General features: G+C 38.5%; 1 non-coding gene across 1 annotated transcript; it reads right to left on the bottom strand.

Moving 5' to 3' along the window:
* Positions 1 to 11,758: 11,758 nt before the first annotated feature.
* Trnaa-agc (transfer RNA alanine (anticodon AGC)) lies at positions 11,759 to 11,831 on the bottom strand. Its single transcript has one exon. It is a non-coding gene; the product is annotated as a tRNA-Ala (tRNA).
* Positions 11,832 to 12,039: the final 208 nt, after the last annotated feature.

Raw genomic sequence — 12,039 nt, 5'->3', positions numbered from 1 at the left:
TTAAATTTTGAAACAGGGTCTTGCTAAGTTGCCCAAGCTGGCCTTGAACTTGTGATCCTCCTGTCTTAGCCTCCAGAGTAGCTGGGACTGATTATAAGGCAAGTACCACCAAGTCTGGCTTTTTTCTTTGCTTATCTAAAAGGGACAGCTTAGTCCCACTTTTTGATGCCTTGAAGGATTAGCTCTATTTAGGGATATCCTCAATCCCATATTTCTTGTTCTCCCCAGAGCCTTAAGTGCTCCATTGTTTCCTCTCACACCAGCACAGAAGGCAAACACTTCAAACAGGCCAGGATCCTGAATTCTCTCCTGTCAGAACTCCTGCAATAGAAAGGGAAAAGCTTAAATAAATATTGAGGTTTATTGGTTTAAGTAATATAAATGTCCAGGGGACAGACTGTAGATGTACCTTGATTCAGGAGTCAAAATATGCCTTGAGGATTTGTCTTCCTGTGCTACTTTTCTGAGTGCTGACTTAACCCTTTGGCAAATTTTCACTTATGGTGGTCTCTAACAGCTTAAGCATTCAGATTCACAGCTCCAATTCTAGCAGAAATAGAGAGCATACCCTTTTCTTAAAAGTAGCTCAAACGAAAGTATTTAAGATACTTGCTATGGATTATTACCTCTGACTGGACCCATGGTGCATCTTAGAATTAATGTGATCGCCTTTTAAAAAATTATTACTATAGTGCTGGGAATGAAACCCAGGGCCTCATGCATGCTAGACAAACTCTCTACTGAGCTATCTCCTCAGCCCAAATTAATGTGACTATAGTATTGAACACTCTGAATAGCCAGGATCACATCTTAAGCTCACATTCAGAGCAAATGGCTAAGATCACACAAAACAGTAAAAAAGAAACTGGAGTGTTATTAGCAGAAGGGATCACAGATAACCAGTGAAGAAATAACAGATGTCTACTGCCCATCCATTTGGCTATGGAGTTGACACATCTGAACTAATTTTAGGATGACTCAAATATGTGCTTTTAAGTAAGGAAATTCTCTAAACCCTCTAAAGTACTGATTTCCCTGAAACTTCCTCTTGCAGTGTCATACTCCAAATGCTTGTGGTCATGTTATCCCTGTGTCCTTTCACTTGAGGGCAGGCATGTGCCTTCCCACTAGGGCCAACTGATCACAAGTTACAACCCAGTGTTTACCATGTTGCAATTGTAATTTCTTGTAGTTTTGAGTTTACAGCCTATTTCCATTTTCTGTAACTTTACACTATACGTTATTTCCAATATAAATACTTTAAAATTTTTTCATGATCCACTTAAGATAATGGGGGATACGAACATTAGAGCATCTATAGCAAGAGTAGTTTATAAAGATTTTAGGAGAGAAGGCTTTTCTCTCTTTCTTCTTCCTTCCTTTTTTCCTCTTCTTCTCTCTCTTTCATATTGAGGACTAAAACCAGGGACATTTTACTATTGAACTACATTCCCAGCCCTTTTTATTTTTTTATTTTGAGACAGGGTCTAGCTAAGTTGCCTAGGTGACCTTGAAATTGTGATCCTCCAGCCTCAGCCTCCAAGTAGCTGGGATTACAATTGTGTGCCACTCTACCTGACTAAAACTTTTATTTCTTAGATAGAATACTGCATCTCTCCAAGGTTCAGTAAAGATTTATCATATTGATAGGTGATTATGTCACCTGGGATATTCTGTAAGGCTTGAAATAGACAATAACAAAACTGTTCATATTAATGACAACTGGGTAGGGAACAGAGAATCTGGTTTTACTAATATCCTCTTGTAAGAAGCTATCAGATCAGTTGGGATTAAAGGATTTGTATGGTGAGGTGGTTAAGAACAGATTCTGGGTTAATATCCTTTTCTACCACTTGCTACCTATTTGATCTCAGGCAAGCAACTTGACTTCACCATAACTTAGTTTCATCAGCTATAAAATGGAAATAATAATAGCATTGACCTCACAGAGTTAATATGATGTTTAGATGAGTTAATAGGTAGAAAATTATTAGGATGGTTTAAGAACTATGAAAGTAATATAAGACCCATATAAGTACATCTTAATAACTTTACTGGTGATTATTATTATTATTTTATTTTTCATGAAAATTTATATGTACATATTCAACCAACAAAGTGAGAGAAGTTTTATTCAGTAGCAAGTTCCTTGAAGAAACAGCCAAAGCACAAAACCTACATTTTCTTTTTCTTAATCCTGCTGAAATTATCTACATCTGAGTAAGAAAGTGGGAATGACATGCTAATGGAAAAACAGGCTAATAAGCCTACCCTCGTTCCACATTCAGGGGGTGGAATAATTTATGGGAAAGCTCTCAAAGTTTCTAAATGCTGCAATCAAATCACTATATGGAGAAAGCTACAAAACCAAGTTCCAAACAATGAAAACATCAGTTTCCTAATGGAACAGTTCCAACCATCTGGTACTCATATGGAGTTTGTAGGGGTGGTTATTGTACAGACACTCTGACCCGATCCCACCTCTAGGCAAGAAGCTTTCATGAGGGAAGTCTACCCCGGTCACTTCTGCCTGGTTAGTATTACCAGAAGAGGTTTTGTTTTTCCTGTTTCCTTATTAATGTTTGAAATTCAGATCTTTTTCTCAAGGGAACAATAAAAGAAGGAACTTTGAAGAGTGCAAGGAAATGGCCAGAAGGAGATTGCAGTGTCTCAGAAAGAAGTTTATTCTGCAAGGCCATTTTTTTTTTCAAAGAAGTGCCCTATTATACAAGCTGGATATAGTATTAATAATCATTAATTTTCTTTTCTATATGGATTTAAATTAAATGTTGGATAATATTCTTATTTCAAACTGATTTTGAATAAAATGTGGAACACAGGAAGAAATGGCATTTCATATTTCCTTGGATGGACTGTTGATTTTGTTAGCATATTATCTTTTCCTTTTACTATGGAACTTTGCCTAGAGTTTAAGGTTTATTCATTCATTTATAAATAATTAATCCAACAGGTATTTATTGAAGTCTACTAAATGCTAGATACTGAGTTTGGCTCATTTATTTAACAAAGTGTTAAAAGAATGTTTTTTTAAAAAAATTGGAATAGGTGTGTTATGAAAAGGTGTGTTATGATATAAAATGTTAACAACAACAAATTTTTTTTTAAATATGAAAACAAAGATGGAAGACAGAAGGAAGAGACAAAAGGCAATTTAAAATTCAAGATGAATAAAACCTACTTAGGAGCCATTAAAGAGAAATGTTGTGGGTAACAGAACTTGAATGTGGATTTCACAGATTGTAAGTTCTTCTAGGACGTAGGGGGAGAGATAGAAACAGCAGGAAAGCAGCTGAATGGAGAACAGGGAATATGAGCCAATACAGGGATAAAGCTGTTCCTCAAGGAGACAAACCCAAGCAAAGGCAAAGATTAAATACAGTAGAAAAAAAATAGTCCCAAATCTATCTTATAAAGTTTTAAAAATCTACTTATATGCCTACTATATGAAACCTATTTTTGCTGATTTAAATGGGTTTCTAGTAGTTTCTCCTCCCTCCCTCCCTCCTTCCCTCCCTCCCTCCCTCCCTTCCTTCCTTCCTTCCTTTCTTCTTCTTCTTCTTCTTCTTCTTCTTCTTCTTCTTCTTCTTCTTTTTTTTTTTTTTAATAGCGATAGAACCCAGGACCTTGCATCACATACTAGGCAAGAACTCTGCTACCAGTCCTTTCAAATTTTATTTTGAGACCTGGTTTCCCTAAATTGCTCAAGCTGATCTCCAATTTAGGATCTCCCTGCCTCAGCCTCCTTAACAGCTGGGATTATAGGCATGGCTTGCTCTTTCTTTTGAAGAGAACAGAATAATTATAATATATTTAAAGACTCAACTATATACCATTGTTTCAGATCACTTGGGTGCTATAATGAAATACACTAAACCGGGTAGTTAACTTGTTTTAAAATTGACAAATGATAATTGTATATATTTATGGGAAATGGGTAGCTTTTAAACAACAGAAATTTATGACTCACAGTTATGGAGACTGGAAAGTCCAAGATCAAGAGACCAAGATACTCGCAGATTCAGTGTCTGGTGAGGGCCTGTTTCCGGGTCCTAGATGATGCCTTCTCATGGTGTCCTCACAGGGGGAGAATGTGCAAGGCAGCTCTCTGAGGCCTCTTACATTTCCATTCATGAAAGCTGAGCTTTCATAACCTGATTACCTTCCAAAGACCTTCAAATATCACCACCTTCTAATATCACCATCTTGGTGATTAGAATTCGACACATGAATTTCGGTGGGGGGTGGGGGAGACATAAACATTCAGATCATAGCAACCACCCAGGAAGCCTTGTTGAAAATGTAAAAATAATTCAAACTGCCTGAGTGGTACAACAGGTTAATAGCATTGAAAAATTACTATTAAAGGGGCTGGGGATGTGGCTCAAGCTGTAGCGTGCTCGCCTGGCATGTGCCGGGCGCTGGGTTTGATCCTCAGCACCACATACAAATAAAATAAAGATGTTGCGTCCACCGAAAACTAAAAAATAAATATTAAAAAAAGAAAAATTACTATTAAAAAGAAACAATAAATGGTGCATCCAGCACCAGAAACTAAAGAGAATAATAAAATAATCTAAGGAAATCAGTAAGAAAACACAAAACAACTAATGAGATACACAATAGTAAATGCACAAGATTGATAAATACATCCTAGATCATAATTTTCCTTTTTGTAGACAATTGGCAAGGCACATTATGAAAAAATTACAGTACTATGACAAAGGAGTGAAAAGCAGTAAGTATATGCACAACGATTTCCGATCAGGCAATTTGAAAATCTCAACCACAAGATAGATAGTAAGATAGCTTAAATAGGACCGTAACTATGGAAGACACTTGCTACAGACTGGGCTCTCTGGGAAGCATGTCGTGAAGCTGAGTTGGGAATACAAAAGGTTTGCTGGGGAGTGACATCTATGAAAGGAAAAGGTGTGGAAGCAACATAGGACAGGGGATGCCATCAGATCATGATGCAGATCCTACAAAATCTTTGCTAACCCCACATGGATGTTGGGAGCAAAGATGAGCCATTATAGATGTGCCCCATTGGACAGAAATGGCTAGGCTTGCCTTGTCATTGGCTATGTTCTGCAGGAGAAGAGAACAATCTTGGTTGTGACCACTTTGCTCATTCATTGGCTGAAGGGATGCCCCAGGAAGAAGATGGCCCCATCTCAAAAGCTTCAGGGGATTATGAAAGTCCTAAACACTATGGGCTTTCGGTAAATCATATACTTCATGGAGGTTCAGTCTGTTCTTTCTTGACAGGAACTGGAATGGCACATCCTCTTGCCTGCCATGCTGTGCCCCTTGTTCCACGTCGATCTATTTTTCCAAATTTGTTGAGGTAGCAGCACCTCCAGGGATCTGATGGCTATTGTTTCTCAAGGGAGCACTTCAAAGAAGAATGTCAGCGGAATGAATGACAGTCTTCATCACTAAAATTAGTCTTGGAGATAAAACTGGACTGATCTCCCCACCCGCACTGTACTAGCTAAATTCCCCAAACCCTCAGCTAACACCTCTGCCAGTCTCGGTAACTTACCTCATAGTGTGACCCAAACTCTTTTTCCTTAGGAGTTTGTGTCTTTGGTAACAACTAACTCTCTCTCTCTCTCTCTCTCTCTCTCTCTCTCTCTCTCTCTCTTTCTCTTTCCTGTGTGTGTGTATGTGTGTGTGTGTGTGTTACTGAGGATTAAACTCTGGTATTATGTACCCATCCCCCACCTTTTTATTTTTATTTTTACTTTTTTTGGGAACTGGGGATTGAACCCAGGGGTACTCAACTACTGAGTTCCATTGCCAGCCCCCCCCCCATTTTTTTTTAAATTTTGAGATAGGGTCTTGTAAATTTCTAGGGCCTCACTAAGTTGCTGAGGCTGGCTTTGAACTTGGGATCCTCATGCCTCAGTTTCCCAATCTGCTGGGATTTTAGGCACATGCTGTTGAATCCGGCTCCCACCACCCTTTTTAAAAAATTCTAAGACAGGCTCTTGCCAAGTTGCCCAGGTTGGCCTTGAATTTGCCATCCTCCTATCTCAGCCTCCAGAGTAGCTGGGATCACAGGTGTGCACCACTGGGTCTGGCAACGATCCTCTTATTTAGTCACCATATTTACTCATTCACAGTCACAATTGGACAAAGGAGTAACAAGTTGCCTGCGGGAATTCCACATTTCTCCCCACTCCCATTTCCTAACAGCAATTTCATCTCCTTCTGCTAATTATCAAAGCAAATTATCCCTGAAATATTGGTGATTTGTGCTTATGGTCACCCTAATTTGTTGAGGGTGGCCTTGAACTTGTGATCCTCCTGCCTCAGATTCCCAAGTTGCTGGGATTACAGGTGTATGTCACCAGGCCCAACTTGTACTTTGATCTCTAGTCACAAGGACCACAAATTGCCCAAACAGCTATCATAATTTACGTATCTTAGAAACTTAGCTTTTCCCCCTTGTAAAAATGCAGAATGTCTAACCTTGCAGAATCCAAAGTTGTGTGGACAGAAGCACAAAATCCCACAGTGAGTTATTGAGAGTGATGGCAAGTGAAGCTGTTCCTGCTTCCTTGTCCTTGGTTCATGGACCCCTGTAATTTTTTTTTTTTAATTGTTGACAAAGTACTACACAGTCTCTGGTTCAATGCAGATATTGCATCCTGAAACAGAGTTCCCTTCTTGCAGGCCACTATCTCCAACTTGGTGCTTTAAGCTGTGTCTCCATGGAGATGTTTCAACACTCAGCAGAAAGCTTCTGGATGGTTCAGTGTGTGATAAGATCACATTTTGTTCACTGTAAACAAATACCCTTGTTGAATGTTGTTTGGGATTCCATGCCTGAGGACCAGACATTCCACAAATCCTGGAGAGCAAAATTGACTGAGCCCCTGAGGGCAGGAAAGGCAATGGTACACCAGAATACGAAGCACTAGGCATTCCAGGATGGAAGAGGCCCAAGTTTGTCAACTTGCCACCAAGTTTCCCATTGGTCTTCTCGAAGAATAGTTTATACAAGGGGCTCAGAGTTGGTCTCCATTGCTGGTAGCTTGGGCATTCAGAAGAAGCATTAACTTGTTCAGCTTTGGTAAGTGGGAGTGTGTGTTGTTGGACCCGTGCATAGCCTCTTTCTCTGCTCCGATGACCACTTTATTCATTTGTCCAATGGGGTCTCTGCTGACAATTGTCCCTGGCTCATCATTTCTGCTTGTGGAAATGAACAGGAATCGTACCTCTTCCCTCTCCTTTAGGGTTGGAAGAACTGTGGAAGGGGGAGGATTGTGTTCATTAAGTTGATTATGATATGCAATTTAATTTACACTTGCAATTGATTATGACACTCAATTTACATTTGCCCAAACTTGCCCCCTATGGGTCAAGTTTATCCTCTCTGAATCTAAATTTCCATAAATCAGTGTGGTTCTCTTTCTGGGAATAAATCCAGTTATTTTTAATCTTTCAGAAACTTAAAGTTCCAGAAAGGGTTATAAAGATAACTTTTTGTTCTTCTTTTTTAGATATTTTCTTAGAAATTAGAGATAAATTAACCTTACCAGCAAATTCCAGCAAGGCTCAGTAGTTATCACTTCCTTTTTTTCTGATCACACTGCATTTTTCCCAGAGGTTTTAAAGTGTCCTTTGTCACTGTTTGAAACTCATTACAGTCCATTTGTATTCAGCAAATGAGAAGTAACTTCTCTAAGGTTATCTTTTGTCTACATAGTTATCTTCTTAACGTTGTGACTCTTTTGCCAGATTTGTAATGTTTAGAAGACTGAATGTTTGTTAACAATCATGGATGAGAACATTTCATGGATATTGTTGGATAACTTGTGTCCTTCCCACTCCCTAAATGTCACATATTGCAGTCCTAAGCCCGAAAACCTCAGAATGTGATTATATTTGAAGCAGGGTTTTTTAAAGAGGTAATTAAGGTAAATGAAGTAAAATGAATAATTCATTATGACCAGTGTCCTTTTTAGAAGAGGAGATCAGGACACAGACAACAGAGGGAGACCATGTAAAGGGAGAAGACAGCCATCCGCAAGCTATAGAGAGAGGCCTCAGACACCTTCATCTCAGAATACTAGCCTCCAGAACTGTGAGGAAACACTGCCTGTTGTGTAAGTCACCCTATCTGTGATACTTTTTTATTGCAGCTCCTTCAATCTAATACAGTGGGTCTCAGTCAATACACTGAGATATTCAAAAAGTATTTTCATTTCAGAATATTTTTCAGGATTGGTGAGAAAGCAAAACCCTTGCTCGTTTGCAGTTGCCTTTAGTTTTTAAGGAATGAATGACACCTACCTACCCAAGTCAGCCACCATTACAGTTTTACATATGGCAGTGTGCTAGAGAGGACCTGCTTAGCTTTGGTTCTTAGAGGTTACCCTGACACTTTCCTCTCTAAAGTCACTTCTGCTGTGCTCTCCATGGGACCTGGGCATCTGTTGCTGACTCTTCTGGGTTCCTCCTACCTTCATATTCTTTGCAGTCTTTTCTTCTCTGGGGTCCTGCTGCCTCCTCAACACTACTTCCAGGAAGCATGGCAGAAGTACTCTGTGCTCTCAGAACACACAGGCCTCTCTCTGTCACTGTTCTACTCCCAAAGAATCTGTTTCTAGTCTGGGAGGATTGTTTTTCACTTAGGTTTCTTCATACCACTCGGTGAATCCTTTTCTCCTAATCTTTTTGTAAATATTTTTGCTTCTTCTGTTTTCTATCCTGTCATCTACTTTCTCAAGCTGTAAGCACAGAGCATATTACTATTCATCAGTGAGAGAAGGGAAAGTGGAAATTCAGGGATAAGACAACATGGATTTAAATCAGGAGAGGTGGTGCATGTCTATAATCCCAGAGGCTTGGGAGGCTGAGACAGGAGGATTGCGAGTTCAAAGCCAGCCTCAGAAAAGTAAGATGCTAAGCAACTCAGTGAGACTCTGTCTCTAAATAAAATACAAAATAGGGCTGAGGTTGTGGTTCAGTGGTCGAGTGTCCCTGAGTTCAATCCCTGGTACCAAAAAAAAAAAAAAGAATATGAACATGGATTTAAAATCTCAAAATAGAGAATAGAGGTCTGTCATGTAATTATTATATCCTACTAAAAACAGAAGAAACTTTGCTACTATTTATTGAAGTGTATTTATTTTGTTTATTTAGAATTAGAAGCTAGCTGTGGAAAATTATGGACCATGCACAGAAATAAACTATTGACTTAAAAATCTTATTTGTCTCAGGACATGTTTATAGTGTGTCTTGGTTTTATGTAGGAGTACAATCATTTTCTGATCTTAGATGTTGCAGTGTTAATAGATGGATAATCACAACAGTAACCTCCAAAGGATCTGATGGCTGAACATTATTCCATACTAGTGTGTTTTAGAATTAATGCATGGATAGATTAAAATCATTTAATTTGCATTTAAAATGTATGATGGAAATGAATTTATAGATAATATATTTTGTCAATCTTAAATTATCAGTTGAAAGAGTTTGGACAATTATACACACCCATGTAACCACCTAAACTCCAAAAAGATATAGGGCATTTCCCTAATTGTCATATAGGGACATTTCCCTAATTGCAAAAAGTTCACTTGTGTGCCTTTCTGTTCACCCCCACCACACACACACACACACACCTCTGCCCCAGACAACTCTTGTTCTGTTCTGTTTTTGTCATCATAGCTTTGTTTTGCCTATTTTAGAACTTCGTACAAACAAAATCATGTAGCACACAGTAGTAGGTGTTTCTCTTGCTTAGAATGTTTTTTTTTAATTTTTAAAATTTTATTTAGAGACAGGTTCTCACTGATTTGTTAAGTGCCTCACTAATCTGCTGAGGCTGGCTTTGAACTCTCGATCCTCTTGCCTCAGCCTCCCAAATTGCTGGGATTACAGGCATGTGCCACCATGCCTGCACTCATAATGTTTTTGAGATTCATCCATGTTAGGAATATCAGTAGTTGGTCCCCAATATTGCTAGCCAATCTTCTGTGTGAGTGTGTGTGTGTGTGGGGGGGGGCGCACGCGTGTGTGTGTTTACTTTGAAATTAATCTGCCTCTGCTTCTAGAAGAGTATAGATCTAATAAGGGCTTAATCAAGCAGAGTTTGCACAAATATTAACATCTCTAACTTGCCCACTTTTGGTGAGTTCTCATTCTAGAGGGCAGTACATCCATATTGCTCCTTTTTTCTGATCCATCCACAATCTACAGTGTGTCACCAAAATCCTGGAAATACATTCAGAATGTGTGTGAAATGTAGTTAAATTAAGGTAACAGAGTCCCAAAAGTGTCAGCAGAGGGTGCTTTACATGGACACTTAGGTGTCAGGATGATGGCTCCTATCAACTTCAAACCATCCATGGTTTACAAGGTTGGTGTGGACATCACCATCCCAGTCAGCCTAGAAGGGAAAAAGAACCTGGAGGAGCACACCTGGGAGGATTGTATAGATAGTCCTAGAATTAGCAGAAGTCACTCACGTTGACATTCTACTGGAGAGAAGTGAGCTAACATGACCTCAAGTAACTGCAAAGAGAGGCTAAAAAATTTTGTCTAGTTGTTGCCCCAGAAGGCAAGAATAGATATTGTAGCTACAGGCCTCTCCCACAATATATCTACCTTACATTTATCTGTAGAACTGTTTCACAACTTAGGTTGTCAGAGGGGTGAGTCTGTACCCAGAAATGCTTTAGAGCCTTCTGTTGAGGAAACATTAGCATTGCTGCATCCACCTTGCCCTAGAAGGCACAAGGAGCCATCAAGGCAGAACAACAGAAATGACATAACATACACATGGTGTGGAAAACCCCTCTTCTCTTGTTACAGAGGGTAATACTGTTCATATTGCCTTAAAATACTCATTGCACAGCTCAAGGCAGATATCCTATCAGTTCCAGGATGTCACAAAAATCTAGCATATTACAACATCCATATTTTATTTGAAAAAAAGGAGATTTTTCAAAAATGTGTTTTGTCTTTTTTGTTCTTTGTGTAAAAAATGCTTCTCTGCCCTGAAATGATGAAGATCTCCCAAAATTGTGGAAGTTTCACTTTGTAAATTTAGGTTCTTGATTCATTAAAAACTTTTTAGAAAATGGTTTGAGGTAGGGATCTGGTATTTTAGAGTGCCTATTATCTCATTGTCACTATTAAAACACAACATATTTGATTCTTGAATTTGCATTGATTCATTAGTCATTGATGTGTAATTCTGTTTCTGAACCTTCTATTCTTTTTCATTACATTGTTTCTTTATGACTACACCAATTCCACTTAAGGTTTCTCTTGACTATTCTTGGCCTCTTACATTTTTTCATTAATTTTAGAATCACCTTGTCGAGGTCTGTGAAAAGCTTGTTGCAGTTTTTTGTAGATTGCATTGTATATGGAGTCTACTTACCCATACATGTGGTATGTAGGTTTTAAAGTGCATTTTAATAAAGCTGTATAATTTTCTTAATATAGACACAGCAACTATTTATTAGTTTTCATTAAAGTTATAATAAAGATCTACTGTTATCATGAATGGGATTTAAAAAAATTATCATCTCTAATGGGCTTGGGCTCTTTCACATATTGATCTTATATTCAATACTAGGTAAATTCTACTGGCAGTGGCAGTGTATCCAAAGGGTGTTCTACAACTGAGCTACATCACAAACCCTTTTCATTTTTTATTTATTTTTATATTTATTTTTTAGTTGTAGTTGAACACATGCCTTTATTTTATTTATTTTTATGTGGTGCTGGGGATCGAACCCAGGGCCTCATGCATGCTAGGCAGGTGCTCTACCACTGAGCCACAATTCCAGCCCTATTTTTAATTTTTTTTGAGAGACTATCTTGCTAAGCCCCTAAGGCTGGCCTTGAACTTGTGACACTCCTACCTCAGCTTTCCAAGTAGCTGAGATTATAGGTGTGTGCCACCATGTTCAGCAATTATTTTTATTTTATATAATATTTTATTAAATTAAATTTGCTTGAATTTCTTAAGTAGACAACTAGATTATCCAT

The sequence above is a fragment of the Marmota flaviventris genome, chromosome 13 (genome assembly GCF_047511675.1).
Source record: "Marmota flaviventris isolate mMarFla1 chromosome 13, mMarFla1.hap1, whole genome shotgun sequence".
Taxonomy (NCBI): domain Eukaryota; kingdom Metazoa; phylum Chordata; class Mammalia; order Rodentia; family Sciuridae; genus Marmota; species Marmota flaviventris.
Note: the sequence above shows the minus strand (reverse complement) of the source record. Positions and strands in the feature narration are given on the sequence as shown.